Source organism: Molothrus ater, chromosome 2 (genome assembly GCF_012460135.2).
Source record: "Molothrus ater isolate BHLD 08-10-18 breed brown headed cowbird chromosome 2, BPBGC_Mater_1.1, whole genome shotgun sequence".
Taxonomy (NCBI): domain Eukaryota; kingdom Metazoa; phylum Chordata; class Aves; order Passeriformes; family Icteridae; genus Molothrus; species Molothrus ater.
Genome location: NC_050479.2, coordinates 85,287,944 through 85,305,281, shown reverse-complemented (window position 1 = coordinate 85,305,281; position 17,338 = coordinate 85,287,944). Strand labels below are relative to the sequence as shown.

At 39.8% G+C, this 17,338-nt stretch overlaps 1 protein-coding gene across 1 annotated transcript in view; it reads right to left on the bottom strand.

Moving 5' to 3' along the window:
- Positions 1–17,338, bottom strand: part of TENM4 (teneurin transmembrane protein 4) — a 601,532-nt gene that overhangs the window by 383,672 nt on the left and 200,522 nt on the right. The window contains 1 exon segment of the mRNA XM_054518583.1: positions 16,855–16,950. The gene's annotated coding sequence lies outside the window, so the exon portion shown is untranslated.

Sequence of the window (17,338 nt, the reverse complement as noted above, 5' to 3'; positions counted from 1 at the left end):
ATTGGGTCTGGTTCAGTAACATTTTTCATTGGTGTGTCTGCCAAAATTATTAAGCTATTCGTACATGCTGAATCTGTGCCAAGCAAAATATTTGCCAATAAAATTGGCCTTATCGGTATAAATGCCAAAAAGGTTTGTGTTTTTTGGTGTGTGTGTGTCTATTTTTAAGACTTTACTCCTTATATGTATACGTAAACATTAAACAACACGACTGGACATTGATGTAGCATATTAGACCAAGATAGTCTAGGGTTTGGATGTGATCCTTGGGATCATGTCTTGTCTGCCATGTTTTCTGCCGCATAGAACCATAGGATGGTTTGGGTTGGAAGAGACCATGAAGATCATTCAGTTCCAATCCTGCTGCCATGAGCAGGAACACTTTCTGCTAGACCAGCTTGCTCCAAGCCCTATTCAGCCTGGCCTTGAACACTTCCAGAGATGAGGCACCCACAAATCCTCTTCTCTGTTGCAACAGAGGCGATATATGGTGTCCAAGAGTAAAATCTATGGAGGAATCTTCTTAAATCACTTCTTAGCAAGGTGTGAAGGACTAGACACCATATCCACACTGAACTTGGGGGAGAGAGAGATCCTTAAGCTGGAATTCATTCCCCAGCATGGAACATTCAGCCCCATCTTTAAATATGAACCTGTAACACTACACAGTTCAGATTATCACAGCCACTCTGACATCCATCTTTCTGTCTAACACCCCAGACTATGTATTTAAATTCACATCCAGTCTTCACTACTTACAAGGAATTACAGAAGTTTAGCTAGTTGCATTTTTTTTTTAATGCACAGCTTTTTGAAATCTTAATGTGTGTTGGTTTTGTGATTGGTCACAAAAGTAAGCAGAGAAAGAGCAATTTTGTTACTGGGAGGTAGACTCTTTTTCAGTACTATCTGCAGCTTCACCACCGATTCAGGCAAATGCTTTCTCAAAACCAGTTACTCACACAGCATCTCAGCTTCCCAACTGAAGAGGAGGTGTGCTATGTTATTTAAAAATGCCTCTTTTTAAATCTTGTGGAGAGGAAAATCGTTTGTAAGTGGCAATTATTCAGGGAAATTTTCTTCCACCTCCTCAGGAAATAGGTGGTTTGCTGTAATATTCTCAGTCATTCTTATTCAGACCTTCAAAATGTGAGTCCCTCAAACTCTCCAACTCCTTGATATCACTCCTTCCTGGCAGCCCATTCCTGGGATGCAAAGAATGACCTGAACTCCCACACACTTAGGCAGGGGTTACTGTGGCTTAAATTTATGGGGAACAGGACTGATTATTAGTATTGAGCCTCCTGTGAGGCAAAAGGGCAATGTTGAGATAAAGAACAAAAGCACAAGCTTTACTCTTCGGTGTAATTGGACATCAAAGATGTCCAATTGTACTTATTGGACATCAAAGATGTCCAACTTGTACTTATTTGGGTTAGAAGGTGCATTATCAACATGGCAAAGGTAGATGACAGAGCTTGCAAATCTGTGACATGATAACATCAGACCTCAGTTCAAATGATGAAAAGGGGGCAAATTTTCCACCCTCATTAAAATGTCTGTGGTATAAGTATCTTCGTGGGATTTACAGGTGCAATTCATCTTATCCTAATGCACACATATAAAATACATCAGCTAAGGAGCCCTGCAGAAGGCTGTTTCCCTTCACTGACAGTAGATAAAGTCCAGAGTGACTAGCCAAAATGTGGATGCCTGCACTGCTGAGAGCTAAAATAGAAGGCATGGCAAATTCAACTTCTATGAATTGCCAAGTGGTTATGATTTTTTTTTTTAATCTTCTTAATTTCTCAGGACCCAAAATTTTGATAGATCTTTTAAGTACTCAACAAGCCCACATGAGTTATTCAACATCTGGGAAGATCAACATGCCAGTAAATTATTAGTTTATTAAAGTGAAAAAAACATATTCAGTTTAACATCTCCAGATTATGTGCTTCCCTGGAATGAGCACACAAATCTATGAAATACAGGACTTCAAAATCAGGTTCAATTCCTCTATATTTTTAAAGACCATACTTTGAGAAGCACAGGTTTTTGTATCACCATATTCTGGCATTTTTAGTGCTTTTTATTTCATTCTAGTCTCCTTTTTTTGGGTAATCTATGCAGAGTTGCACCACTTCTCCACCCTTTGCATAACATCCCCTTAAAAGCCATTGAGTATGAAAGAACAGCAAGTCGGCCTTGACCTCACCTTCTCTGTATTTGAAAGGGGGCCTTTATCTTAATGTTCTCAAGTTGTGTGTCCTGCTTTGATTAATACACCCATTAGCCCATTGCTTCTATTTTTTTTCGATCACTCAGCATACAACACTCATCAAGAAGCCTTAAGGTTAATTTTAAATGATTTTTCCATATGGTAACTAAGAGACAGCATTCCTGCAGCACTGGCTGTGCAGCTGCACAGGGCAAGGTGGTGGACTTTGTCTTCGGGGATGCAAAGAACAGTTGGAATCAATGAACTTAAGCTTCTTTACTGACATAAATGGTTCCATGAAGACACCAAGGCAGTGTTCACACCTATGTGGCCTTTGGGCAACATGAGGTTCAACTCCATCTCACCCAACCTGGCTGATTATCTAGGTATGAAAATATGGATTTTCTTCCACTAAAGGGTACAGACAGAATGGAAGTTCCTGAGGGTAGTTTCCTCATTAAGATATATAAATCTCCTCTGGAAGTGACCATATCTATATCTAAGGGATGCAGGAAATAGGATTAATCTCACAAAACAACTGCCCCTTGCTAGTTTTCTAGACTCCCCTAACATATAGAAAATAAAAAATTACACTTTTGTATTCAATTTGGCCATCCTGCTTTATTTGTTCACTGAAGATGAGAGGAACTGAAGACTTAAAATTCCTTTTCTTTACGAAACTTAGAAGAGACACTGAGGGTGTTTTTATGTGAGATGTACTGCCGAAGTAGGGACAAGCAGGGTGATCCCAGGCTGTAATTCACCTATTCATTATCTTACTGTACTGTGAAAAATGGAAATCCACTGTTTCTTGTAATCAGAGAAGGGTTAGTGAAATCCTATTAAAAATGGTTATAAAATTTCTATGGAAAAAAAAAAAAAAAGAAACAGGATGGTTTAGGTGGAAGGGACTGCTCTTGAATCGCTCTCCTACATGTCACATCTCTACTTCTGGACACATCTCTTTCGTCTTGTTTAGTTCCCAAGGGCTATGCAGCTGCTCTAAGAAAGAAGACACCACCATTCATGCAAGGGATGATAATCCTTCATCACTTCCACCTTTCCACCCTGACAACTGCTGACTATGGCAGGAGCAACACAGAAAGGAACTGCCTTTATTATATATAATTTTTTTTTTAACATCAGTAGAAAATAAAGCCTTCCACCTGCTATTGTGCAGCTGAGTTTCTAATCTCTGGTGCCAGCATGACTGCTGGGAGATGACCCTCAAGTGAGGGGAAGCAGGGTTAGGCATTCAGGGGCAGGACGGCTGTGCTGATGTGATGTGACACACATGTCTCTACAGCACCCAGTAAAGATATCCCCAGTTGTTAATTGCTAGGCAAAATTCATTATTTCCCCCATGGCCAGCAACTCTGGACTGCATTCAGCATGCTGGCATAGAAACTAACATCAAAATTATTTCACTTGCTTTTCCTATGGAAATACACAGTATTCAACTTTTCTTTTTAGAGTTTTAATTTTGTTTTTAATGATCAGCCATAAGGAGGTGGCAATAAATCCCAAAGGACAACTCCACGTATCATTGTTGGCTCCAGGTATTGGTGGGACTGATAAAAGAAATAGAGTATGAGAATATGGAACCATTGATAAACTGATAATGAGTGCTGCTTATTAGGTACTTTTCCATGTGTTTTCTTTTATTTAGAGTCCAGGCCTTAAATAGCAATTTGTTTACTTTATCAACAAAACAATCTGCAAGGCCATTTGCAGACCAAGTAGGTGAATGCTTCCAGATATCTCTGCAGCTCTTATTTTTCTGGTCAGAACTCATTTGTCTACAGAAAATTTGGGTGACAACCAGAGAAAAGTCACATTCAATTTATGCACAAATCCAGACACTAAAGGGACTCAGAAGGTGCTGAACATCCACCAGGTTTTTATGATTAGCAGGGGCCTCTGCGCTCCTGACAACTAAACCTGAAATATTGTGACAGCCGGCATGAGTGACAGAGGAAGGGATGGTAGAAGCTGAATGCCTGGATACCAAAAGCAAAGGTAAAGAGCCAGTGCCATTGGCTGTCAGCGCTGAGATAATTTTGCAGCTGAAAGCAGTGACTTAGGCTTACTTTCAGACATCAGCTGGAAACTAACCTCAATTTTCTTATCTATAAAATAGGTCTAATTCTATTTGTCTTCCTCTAGGGGACCATGTGACAGTGTTCACAGGGGTTCTTGGATGAGGGAAGAGACGAGACTTTTGAATCCATGTTCAGAAAGCTTGATTTATTATTTTATGATATAGATATATATATATATATATATATTACATTATAACTATACTAAAAAGAAATAGAAGGAAAGGTTTCCTCAGAAGCTAGCTAAGAATAGAAAAGAATGATAACAAAGGCAGCTGGCTTGGACAGAGAGTCCAAGCTATCTGGTCTGTGGTTGGCCATTAACTGTAAACATTCAAAATGGCCCAATCACAGACATACCTGATGCATTCCACAGCAGCAGATAACCATTGTTTACATTTTGTTTCTGAGGCCTCAGCTTCTCAGAAGAGAGAAAATCCTAAGAAAAGATTTTCACAAAAAGATTTCTACGACAGGACCATGATGCCTTTGGGTTGCTAATGTTTTTGGATGCTCCAGGTTTCTAAGGAAATATGAGCTACTCAAGCAGTAGTGGAAGTGCAGTGAGCACAGGTGCACTCTGCACTATTCAATATGTATTTCATCCATATAGGATGCTAATGCCAGTTTAGAGAGGAAAAGGAAGTCCTTAGCAGATATTTTTTCTGAATTAGCAAAGATTATAAGGGTATAGCAGAGTTTGAAAGAATTCCAAATGAGGAATCAAACCAGAATTTATTTGGTTATAAAAATCCCATTAATCTTTAACAGGAATGAAACTGTGATGTCTATCCCTTGACTTAATTATACATTTGTTCATTATTTATGCAATATTCTGACCTACCCAAACCTTTTCTTTGCACATGTAGTTCTTTACTTAAAAGAGTGATTTTTTTCAGCACTCCAAACATAGGTCCATTTTAAAAATTGGTGGATCCATACATGATAAACAAGGTATTGGGAGGGACTCAGAGGATAAGTTAATGCACCTATTTGTACAGCACTCTCAGGCTGGTTTAATGGTTATGGATGAGGATAGATGTTTCCAATGCTAGGATATGCCACAGTAAAGCCACATCTAGTCCAGAAAAAGTTTTGGTGATGGATAAAATTTTTTTTTCACGTTTGTCCATGGCAACTGGTATGGTGCTATGCTTGTCTTCCCAAGAAACCATTACATTTGATGGAATCCTCACTTCTCAGGGATAGCCAAACATAGTAGTAGTACACGGATTTCTTATTTCGTTTTGGTTTGCCTGTTAAATTATCTTTATCTGAACTCATGAGCTTTTACAGTTTTCCTCTTTCAATTCTCTCTTCCATCCCGCATGGGGAAGTGAGCCAGCAGTTGTGAAAGGTTTAGCTGCCTACCAGAGCTAAACCACAACAGTGGGTTAACCTTGAAAACCTTGTTAACCTTGCCATGACTCAAAGTAACAGTAATGTCCACCTTGAAAAACCATAAGGATGCAGAACTTTATCTTATGGCCATGACACAGTCACTTTCAAAGTGAAGGGATTTTAGCCCCTTCCTCCAGTGACTATAACCCATGACACTTGCCATCTAGTGTTCTTACCAGCATCTGCCTACAAGTCTATTCCTAGTAGCGGTTACTATAATATGCCTTCCATTGAGTTCTTATTTTATATATAAATAGGTATAGATCTGCTGAAAGTAAGGAGTCCAAACTATTGGAATGCGGACCAGAATAAACTCTGGATGTCTCAATTTATTTCCTTAAAATGCTTCCTCTGTGACACTGTAAGACTACAAATCTCCCTCAGGTCACACTCGTCACCTGCAAAATAGTAATAACATTTCTTAACAAACACACTTTCCTATCCATTTCCTTTTATATAGAACAAAAACATTTAGGGATAGGGAGTCTAGTATTTGGTGCAAAAGCTCTCACACTAACTCACACTACCAGATAGTTACATAAAAAATCGCTAAGTGATTAAGGTGTAAGCATATCACAGAAGCATTCCTAGATACTCCTGTTTCCAAGAAATTTAGCTACTGGAAACTTTCAGAAATATAAAAGTACATTTAAATCCACAGGAATGATACTCAGTTTGAGTTTTGACAGAAGGTTTTAGGTATAGTTTTAGCAAAATCTTTTTTTCCGTATCAGATAAAGTCCCTGAGAAATCACTCCTATCTCCACACTGATATAACTTCAAAATGCCACACACGAAGCACTCCAACATCATTAACTGGTGTGCAGTGTTGATTTTTATGTTGCAAATTTGATTGAAAACAGAAGTTTATCAGTGAAATGCTGAAATAGCCTTGAATATGGGGAAGTGAATGAGTATAATTGCTGATGGGTTCTTTTTATTATCAAGGAGTCTTGATTATAGCTTCATAGACTTAAATTATGGCAAATCAAGGACAAGATCAATTTACTATCTAAGCAAATATTTATGTGAAGCTGGAGATTGGCATATATTGATCTGTTTATAAGGACCATAATTCTTGCTGCAAAATGCATTGGCAATGAGCAGTGCTCTTTTCTCTATGTGCTTCCTCAAGAGCAAGGAGCTGAAAGTCATGAAGAAAAAAGAAAACATAATTTGGAAAGTCAGAGGGCTCATCCCAGTCAAATGCAGCTGCAAACCCAAGTCACTTATTACGGACAGTCCTTTAGATGGAGACTGATTAATGCCGAGTTGTGCATTGTAGAGAAATTGATAAACAGTTCTTGTAGTAAGTTAGAAATCCTGCTTGAAGGAAAAGAAAGTGCTCAGAGCATCTAAGCTGTCAGGCTGGTAAGTATTGATGGGCAACATCAGCCAGGGCAGAGCATCAGCTGCAGCATCCCGAGTCTCCCTGCATTTTTAAGAGGTCACTTTGATATAAAGTAGAAGAGTGTTCCTAACTTGTGGGATGAAGAAGGATCCCTGCGAAATGATGACCAATCCCAACAAAGGCTGTTTTTGTTGGAGGAAAAGGCGAATGTGGGGGCAGGGTAGAGAAGAAGCTGGATTATCTTTTGTTGCATTTGACAGTTGAAAAGGCCCTGATGAATAATTACCCTTAAAACTAACAAACAAGGATAAAGAAAAAAAATGCATAAAAAGAGAAGAAAAAAAACCCTTGACCTCTCCCCAGACACAATAGATCCCTTTGAAATAAAAACAAAATAAAAATAACTCATAGGGGAAAAAATAACTTCATTTGACTTTTCTTTCTACTTTTGGCAAGTATACACACATGCTCACATATATATATATATACACAATTGGCAGTCTCCCCCGGTTACAGTTATCTTAATCTCTTCTATACTTGATCCATTCAACAGCAAAGCTTATGCAAAATGCAAAAAAAAAAAATCAAGGGAAAAAGCAAAAAGAGCAGCCTTGGTTGAAGGCCCTATTGGTTTAGCCACAAAAGAACGATTCCTGGTGAGAGCAGTTGTCACCTGTTTTGCATACTCCTTATTTTGCTCTTAATTGGCATTATATGGAAACTTATCTACAAGGCCATGGGAACCAAGAAGCATCCCTTACCCCCTCCTTCTTTGAACAAGCAGAACCCAATTAAAGCACAATTATCTCTCTTTTGCTATTAGCATCCTCCAGCAACAGAGACACACAGATAGGAGAAGCATTGTCAGTCTGACAGCAGCCACCTTTTTTTATGAAAATTTTTGTAAAGGTCATAAAGAAAATAAAGGAGACAAAAATGGTCCAGGCTTTGGTGAGCTGAAGGGCAGTATTTTTTAAAATTATTTGATCTGGATTTCCAGATGATTTTCTAAATACATTTATTTTCACCAGGGAGTAACTGACCTAAGACTCAAAACGCACTCATAGTGTTTGGAGGCAAGCCTGGAAAAATAAAGGAAATGGCCAAAGAACAAGAGGAAAAATAGACACAGGTGTCTTCCCAGAAAGTCCAAGCTGTCTCAGAAAGCTGTGAAATTGATAATTCCTCTGGCAGGACTATGGAAAAACATCTCAGGGGAAAACAAACAACCATTTTTCAAACTGAAGCCCAGAGTCACTCCTAAATCCATATCCTGCTGCTTAACATTGCAAATCTACAGCCTACATCCTGCATCCCCGACATGGATGGTCAGCACTCCAACATGATCATGACTTGGAAAGGGTTCCAGTGACATGATTCGTGGGTTTTTTGGACACAATCTTTGAGGTGTCCTTGGAGAATGAACACCCACCACTGTTCTCAGTTACATATGTGCCTGGCTGTGACAGACTTCAAAGATAGCTCTGCATACCTTCTTTATCAGAAGCCATCCCCAAGTTGGCAAACATTTGCACTACCACTCATCCTGTCTCATCAGCAGCTACTAAGAATATGTATGTGTCAGGAAACATCATGCATTTCATCACTTCAGCAAGTCATGCCATCACAAAGCAATTTGTGTCCCAGTTGATTCCCTCAGTTTCCCCCCTGGATGACAACGACAGGCTTTAAAATACTGAGCAAGGAAACAAACAAGCTCACTTATTTTTCTTCTTTTTTTTTAATTCTTTGGGATATTCTTCTGCTGTATTTCCAACATTTAACAGGTCCAGTTCACATATTTTGTTGAAGAAGAATGCAGTATGTCCAGGCAGAAAGCTGAATTCTCCTCTTAGAGGTGCCCCAGAGGTGCCTGTCTGCTCTCCCCAAGGTCTTGCCGGCTAATCTCAATGTTAACCTTTTTAGGAATTTCAGTTTTACACTCATTGCATGTATTTGCAAATTGATTTAATTTCCCAAACAAGTTAACAGCATAATGCCTGGGAGGATGGTTTTTAGGATGCCATCAGCTCTTTGACCCCCTACAGCAGATCTCCTGCTTTCTTCTCTGGAGAGCTCAATGCTGCAGCTCCACAGTTCTCCTGTCCAAAGAGAAAACCATGTCAGTGCACATGTGCTGTTTGCTTTTGTCATGGCACACATGGTTTTTGCTTTTACCATGGTTGGCCAGAGATGTAGAGAGACAGTGTCCCTTCTCCAAAAGCCAATGGAACAGAGGAGGGTGTTGTAGACTCTCTACATAAGCAGGGCAATTGAAAACAGGAAAAACAGTTCTGCCAGTGGATTTATTCCCAGATTAAATGGAACTTCTGCTAGTTGGGTAAGTGTGTTAACAGATCACCAAGGAATGGTGAGGAATTGGTTAAAGAGATCAAAAGATCAAACAAAGAGCAACAATGTGAAAATTATGCCACTGCATTTAACTACAAAAATAAAAAACTTTCCCCTGTGTCCTACTACCATCTAATACCCAGAGGCTGCTCTGAGAGCAGTGGAGCAGGATGAGCAAATTCCTGTCTTGCAGCATAAAGATGAAACCTGCAGGGAGACAGCTGCAGTGGAAAGGATTGAAATTAATGTCAAGCAATAGATGAGATTTTGGTGGAGATTTTGATGAGATTTATTGCTGAAAATGTTTTCCCTGGCAAATGTCACATCATTAAAATTAAAAAAAACCACCCACAATAGAATTGAGAAAATAAAGAGAAACCACTCAAAACCACTGTCCTGATAAATGGCAGCTTGAAACTCAGTCCTCAGGCTCTCAGGGTCAAAGATGGTCTTCTTCATAAGGAAGTGTGCAGAACTGCTAAAATGTCCTTTCAGATCCTTTCACCTCATCAGGTCCATCATCTGTGACTCCAGAGCACATGTTTTATGGACAGTAAGGATATTTTGCCAACATCTGGCAGGGTGTGGCTGAGTCTAACTGGGAACAGCCCTTGGAGCAAATTCTGCAGCTGAGCACTTCCCAGCAGAGCCACATAATTTATACACAGTCTAATATGAGTGAATTAAGATCCTGTAAATATAAACAGTGTATTTGGCATTTGCCTGTTGAAGAAGCTCCTTGGGGAGTCTCTTCTATGCCATCCTTGATGGGACAGCCAGAAGAATTATTCCTTTATGCCTGGTAATTACACATGAAAGTGCCAGTTCCCTGTCACAGCAAAAAATGAGGATTGCAGGTGAATTGTGTGCTTGCCTCAAACAGGACAGCAAATCTGCATGAGGTTGGCCAAGCTAATTTTTATTTTCTCAAAAGGACTGAATGGTCTGCAGGTCTGAGTGCATGCCTCAGGCACGCACCTGCCTGCCCCTCCCAATAAGTACCTTGCATTTAGTAACCCTTGAAGAAAACAAATTGTTTTTATCATGCAGGGATGAACAATCCTCCTCGAGCCAGATGTCCAGCTCAGAAAAACATTTCTCCAGCCTTTGGATTCTCTCTACTTGGGTTGCTGTTCTCATATGCACTTGTATTGGTTGGTCCAGCTAGATTTGGAAGGTCCTTGTGAGCACGGTTGCATGGAACTTGCCTTTTCTGAGCTGGCCTGTATTTCAGAGGTTCCGATATCTCTATTAAAACTCAGTGTAGCTACCTTAACCAACAATGCCATGTTAGGTTAATATACTGGCAATATACCAACAGCGTAAGAGTTACCTACACACATATCATTTATGTATATTGTTAATATTACTAGCACTACCTCTGTTCAGAATGGTAGTTTCAGCTAAGTCAGACTAGTCCATTCCTGCTAACAGCTTAAGTCTGATAAAATAAAGAACTTATTTCTCTGCCTAGACCAGATAACAACTGTGTCTTCTTGGCAGAAAGAAGAAAATAAAGAAGAAAATAAACTATTCAAAAATTAACAATAGAGCAAAAACAGAGACTGTTCTACTTCTAAGGCATTAGACCTTACCAAATTGATGACTGTCCATTATTATCACTGGTAACACTATGCTGTTATTAGAAAATGGAACTGGGGAAGAATCTCACCTGAGGAAGTATATTTTAAATTGTCTTCTGTACTTAAGCCTGTCCTTCAATTTAGGGCTTAATAGGATTCCTCACAGGAGCTAAACACATGTTGAACAGTTTTACAGCAACAGTACTCAAGGGTGCTTTCTTGTACCAGGTGAAGACAGATCCTGTAACTCTCTTTCAATTATTTTTCCATACTTCTGTTGTTTAGATTACTCTGTTGCATAAGAAATGAATGCCTCTACTCACTTTGTTTGTTTTGCCTCACGACCTGCAGGGGCTTCTTAACCTCGGTGAGAATGCACACAAAATACAAACTTCCCCAGCAGCAGAGTTGAGGATAGTCAGACACAGTTGCAAAATTAGCATTAAAATGGGATGAAAAAGCTCTGCTTTTCCACACAGAAACATTTCATGCTCTCCTGCAAAATGGAAAGTATGCTTATGTGCCCCAAAGCAAATTTTGCTCCCCCACCCTCTGTCACCTCACCCTAAAAGTCAATGTCTAATGAGAATATGTAAATTAAAACAAGCCTAGGTTGGGACAGTTGGAAAATTTGAAAGCTTTGCCATGAACAAGTGAATTTACCTCAGCTATCATGAGTAAGCAAAAGCATCTTCCAGTGCCTAAAGGGGCTACAAGAGAGTTGGAGAGGGACTTTTGACAAGGGTGTGGAAGGACAGGACAAGGGGAAATCATTCAGACTGATAGAGGGCAGGGTGAGATTAGGTATCAGGAAGAAATTCTTCACTATGAGAGTAGTGAGACTCTGGCAGAGGCTGCAAAGATGTTGGTCCTCCATCCCTGGAGGTGTTCAAGACCAGGCTGGATGGGGCTTTGAACCACTTGGTCTAGGGGAAGGTGTCCCAGCCCATGGTACAGTGTTGGAACTAGACAGTCTTCACGGTGCCTTCCAACCCAAACCATTCTGTTAGTCTATGAATTTATGGTTTTATGAAAAGAAAACTGGGATGATAATTCATGGATGCATAGTTGCCTTGAGTCCTCAATAAGTTAGCTCTCTGTACCATGGCTGTGGGTGACAAACAAGGGCTTGCACACAGTCCCCAGGGGTGGCACGTGGCACCACGGGCTGTGCTGCTCAGTCAGGGCTGCAAAGTAAGGGGTGTCAAAGAGCTTTGGCCATGGCACAGTGGGGTTCTGACCAGCTCTAGGACAACAGCACAGTGCTTATAGGAGCTACACATCTGCTGCAAGGGGAAGATATGCAGGCATGGAGAGGGAACTGAGGATGCACAGCTCCCACTGAGGCATCTGTGCTGTTTGCAGTCACTGGCTCTGACAGCAGCACACACAAGCTGTGTGGGCCTCGTGCATGGCACTGTTAGATAGGTCTATAAAGTACATTATGAGATCATCCAGAGATACACAAAGAAGCCCTGAGTGAAACTCTGTAAGATCATAAAAGCAGTAAAACTGTGCCAGAACATTGGGATGGCTCAGCCTGTTCATGGAGGTGGGGGGTATGGCTAAAAGCTGTTGCACTTGCAGGCAGGCTGTGGGTTAAGCCTATGTCATTATGCTCTCCACACAGCACATGGTTTCCAGAAGGAAAATGCTATGATATTTTGGTGTATTTGTTAAACCTACAAGAAGATGAGCAATAAGTATCCCCATCTCTCTGAGATACACTATATCTGCAGCTAAAGGTGGTTCCCCTGCTATGAAGTTATCTCTTTTTCCAAAGAGAGTAATGATGGGATCTTTGTTATTTCTTTGCTGTTGTGTTTTGGTTCTTTGGAGGGTGTGAGATCACATCTCCTGCGTGTCACAAGAGGAGGAAAAAAACTGGGCTGAAAATAGATTTCTGCAGCAAAGCAAAAGAAAAGCAAAATCTGATGTGTCCAAGAAATGCATCTGCAATTCACTTGCAAATCTAAACAGGGAGAAAATGATTGACAGACAATGTACAAACAGTTCTTGTAATAAACTTTTGAGTTCATACTGGTTTCTACAGCCACCCCCCACCTGCTGCATACTCCACAGCCAAGTTGCTAATTACAGCCTTCCTGCTGTTTTCCAGTTCTTCCTCTGCTAAATAATGGGAGGAGAAAGGTTTAGGGAAACTGATGCACTTGACAGCAAAAATAAATAAGCAAATGAATACACAACTAACTAAATAAATAATTAATCTAGTCATCTCCAAGACAAGGCTCTTCTATCATACCTCCGGTACCTTGAGCCAAACTTCAAGGGTTATTCAAGAAAAATGATGATCTGGCACCTCAGAGAATAAGCCATAAGTATCAATGCTTAATTAACACTGCATGACATTAATTTGAATAAATAGAACCTTTTAGAAGGATGTCTCTCTATATTGTGGGTTGAAACAAGATGCCTTGTGGGAAGAATGACAAGCTCCCTAGGATTATGTAACATCTCTATGGTTATAGCACCTGGAGGTTTTAAGTGTATCATGAGCACAACGTGTTAGATGCTGTATAAATATACAGTTGCTGAAGATGCTTATCTTGGATTTGTAGTGTAAACAAGAAGATATGCCACACAGCTCTGGTGACAGGTTGATCAAGGCTAAGAAGACAGGGGACCTAAGGAAATTAGAAAACACATACACATTGTTTAGCATTTTCTAATTTGTTGGGACAAGGGGATTTTTACAAAAACTTATTCCCAAAACTTTATCAATATAAAGTGCTTGCAAAAGTCCCCAAAGACATAAGAGTTGCCTTATGGTTTAACAGGAAAATAGAAAGGAAAAGAGTGCACAGGTTGCAGCAGAATAGCATGACAGTCAACAATAACAATCAGTGTTTTCAAGCTGGGTACCAAATACCAACTACCTCTTTCCTCACCTGAGTAAGAGCAGTCTGATCAGCAATGAGCTACAGTTTCCACTGAGAGCTGCAAGAGGACAGCAGCTCCAAAAATCATCCTCTTTCCAGATTAAGGTTGGCGGCTCCTGAGAAACACTATATCCCCTGAGGCATGTTGTTACTTTTAATGAGACAGTAAAATAACAGACCCTGTTATTTGTACTGTTCATATTCATCTTGTGTGTGCATTGAAGAGGGACAAAAAGGTGTTTAGAGGGCTGGAGACCTTCTCCTGTGGAGACAGGCTGATGGAGTTGGGGTTGATCTGCCTAGAGAAGGCTACAGGGAGACCTTAGAGCCCCTTCCAGAACTTAAAGGGGTCTATAAAATAGCTGAAAGAAGGACTTTTGACAATGGCATGGAGGGACAGGACAAGAGGGAATGGCTTCAGTCTGGCAGAGGTCAGGTTTAAATTGGGTATTAATAAAAAATTATTTCCTGTGAGAGTGGTGGGGCACAGCCACAAGTTGCCCAGAGAACTGTGACTCCTCCATCACTGGAAGCATTCAAGACCAGGTTGGATGGGATTTTGAGCAACCTAGTCTAGTGAAAAGCGTCCTTGCCCATGGAAGGGGGTTTGGAATTAGATGATCTTTGAGGTTCTTTCCATCTCCAAACATTCTATAATTCCAAGACTTCGCAGATAGTATGGGACCAGCTAGTATGGCATACCTTTGAAACAGCTCTGGAAAGACCCATTGAGGGGAAAATGTGCCTCATAGCTGGCATGACTGACTCCACTACCCCGTTGGACATAACTGGGGAAAAATACTGTGATTCCACAGGAAATAACTGATTTGGATTCTATTATTGACTCTTTGACCTTATGTCACTACTCAGATCTCCTGGTAGCAAAAAGGTTATCAAATGCATCATGGTTGTAAAAGACTGCATTTTGAAACGAGTAGTATTTTGTAATGAAAAAGTCTTCAGATTACAGTGACAAGTAAGAATTCGCCTTTAGTAAAAAGGTATTTAGACATGTCCTCTGAAATTTTTATCTCTTAATAGAGAGCTTGTCATGTGCAGCGACTCCCAGAAATTTGAGAAGTTTTACTTTAGAGATTTCTTCTTCTTTTCCTTACTCCACTCAGTTTTCTGTCACCTCATTATACTGTTACCACTTACTATGAAACCTTGACTTTGAAAATACTTTTACTCTTTTTCTTTTTCCCTTTTTCTTTCTCTTTGTTTTTTATGCCTAGTCATTATCTTGCAGTGAGATCTTTCTCAGGGGTTAACTTTTTGAACTCTTGCTACAGACACAACATTTCAGCTCACACCAGCCCTAATACTTCCCTGCTCATGGCAGGGGGAGACTGGAATTAAATGATATTTATGGTCTCTTGGTCTCTTCCAAACCAAACCTTCCTATGAGTCTAAGATTATGAAAAAAAAAAAAAAAAGCACAATTTAATTCCTTATAGGAGTACATGGTTTCTCCCTAAGGAGCAATGAACAAAGTCCAGGACATGACTCGTAGGCAAAATTTTCATGCTTTGGGAACTGCCTCTTCTTTCTTATGCCAGTATCTGTGTAGTGCTGGTGATTAAAGCACTGGTGTTCACTAATCACTTTCATTCTGTCTAGCAAGTACACATAATTCTGCATCAATTTAATTTAAATATCACTTTATATTCATGGCTTTGACTTTTAGGACTCCTCCTACTGTACTTGTAGTTTTAATATTAACAGACATTTCTTTCTCTCCACTCATCACTCATATCAAGATTCCCAGGCTGAGGTGAACATTTGCTGCTTCTTTATGTGGCAAGAGCCACAGGTGCCCCAGCTCTTCAGTTCTAAGTGAAAAGTTCTTAAATATCACCCCTCAGCAACATTCTCCAAGAAAGTGTGTTTTGATTTGAAAGGCAACTAGACAATCTCCAGTGGTCCCTGCCAGCATCAAATATTCCACGATTTGTTGATTCATGCTTCTGCTTTTCTACCATTTCCTTGTAATGTTCTGTCTACTGAATAGTCCCAGCTTTGCTTGACATGTCCCAGCAATGATCTCCAAGCAACATTCCCTCTTGATCACTGTGGACAATGCCACTATCCTGTAATCTTGATATCATCTTCAACTCATATTCCTGTCCACTCCAGTTGCCACTTCCCAGTTACACTGAAGCTACACATACATTCAAAGTATGTTTTGTGTATCATACTACAAATAATGCCTTTCCTTGCTCTCTACCCATCTAGGTAAATCTCTTAACTCAGTCCTTATCTTTGAACATGTCAATTACTGCAGAATTCCTTTCTGTCACTTACATCACAGGTGTAAATTTGCCCTGATTATATTCCCTGGATACAAAGGCCATTTTTCCAGATATAGCATTGAGTTTCCTTCCCCATTTCTCTCAAAACTAGGCTGTCTGCATCCAATCAACCCATGCATTTTCCATGGTCTATGCACTGGATTTTCAAATGAGTGCTTTTGTATTTTCTTTCATGCTGATCTCAATAAACACATATAAAATTACCTTGCTAGTGACTTTCTTTCTCTGCAGCAACATCTAAAATTCTGACAAGGACTAGGTTGCAGGTGTGCTATTAGCATTGCCTGTCATACTGACCAGCACTTTCTTATCACATCCATGGGTCTCCTCTGTCTGTCACTTTCCATAGTTTCTTGACTTCTACTAAGACATAAGTAATTTCATGCAGAGAATGTCTATGTTTCTAGAGTGCCTGGCACAGCAGAAATGAATCCATGACTGAGACTGTGATTCAAATTATCCTTGTCAGCTAATAAAAATAGACATGGGTCAATAATAGACCCGTTCCAGAGAAATTAGTGAAATTTCTCATGACTCCAATTAGGGAAATCTCCTCAAGAAACATTACAAATATCATAATTTTATTTTAAACAACAAAACATGATTAAAACATCCCAGGTACTGGAATTAGTACTCACTTTTGGTAGTTGCCTTCTTAGAAATATCTAGGAACAATCCATCAAATGCTTCTTGTAGGATACTGTTTTAACCTAGACGTGTTATTCTCAGTCTACCTGAAAAATACACAGACATAGAAAAAAATCAGTGTTTTGTTCAGTGATTTTTAACTTATTTGCTATAGAAAAATAAATTAAAACAACTACTTACTGTTATACGGGGTATCTAAAACGGTGATCTATACATACTGGGTTCCTGATGTAATGTCACATCAGCACTACTAGGGTATGCTTAGTTATCTCATAGAAAGAAATGCATTTGGTAAATACAAACTAATTTTTTTTGTACAGCACTCAGAATTGGTGCCTGTCCTTGACCAACTGTGCAAACATCCACCCCCTTGCCAAAAGAGTAATTCATCAACTCCTCTACAGGAGCTTCAAGAGTTTCCAATTAACACAGCAGTTGTTCCTTTCCTCTTCTGTGTTTTCACAGGCTTCAGAA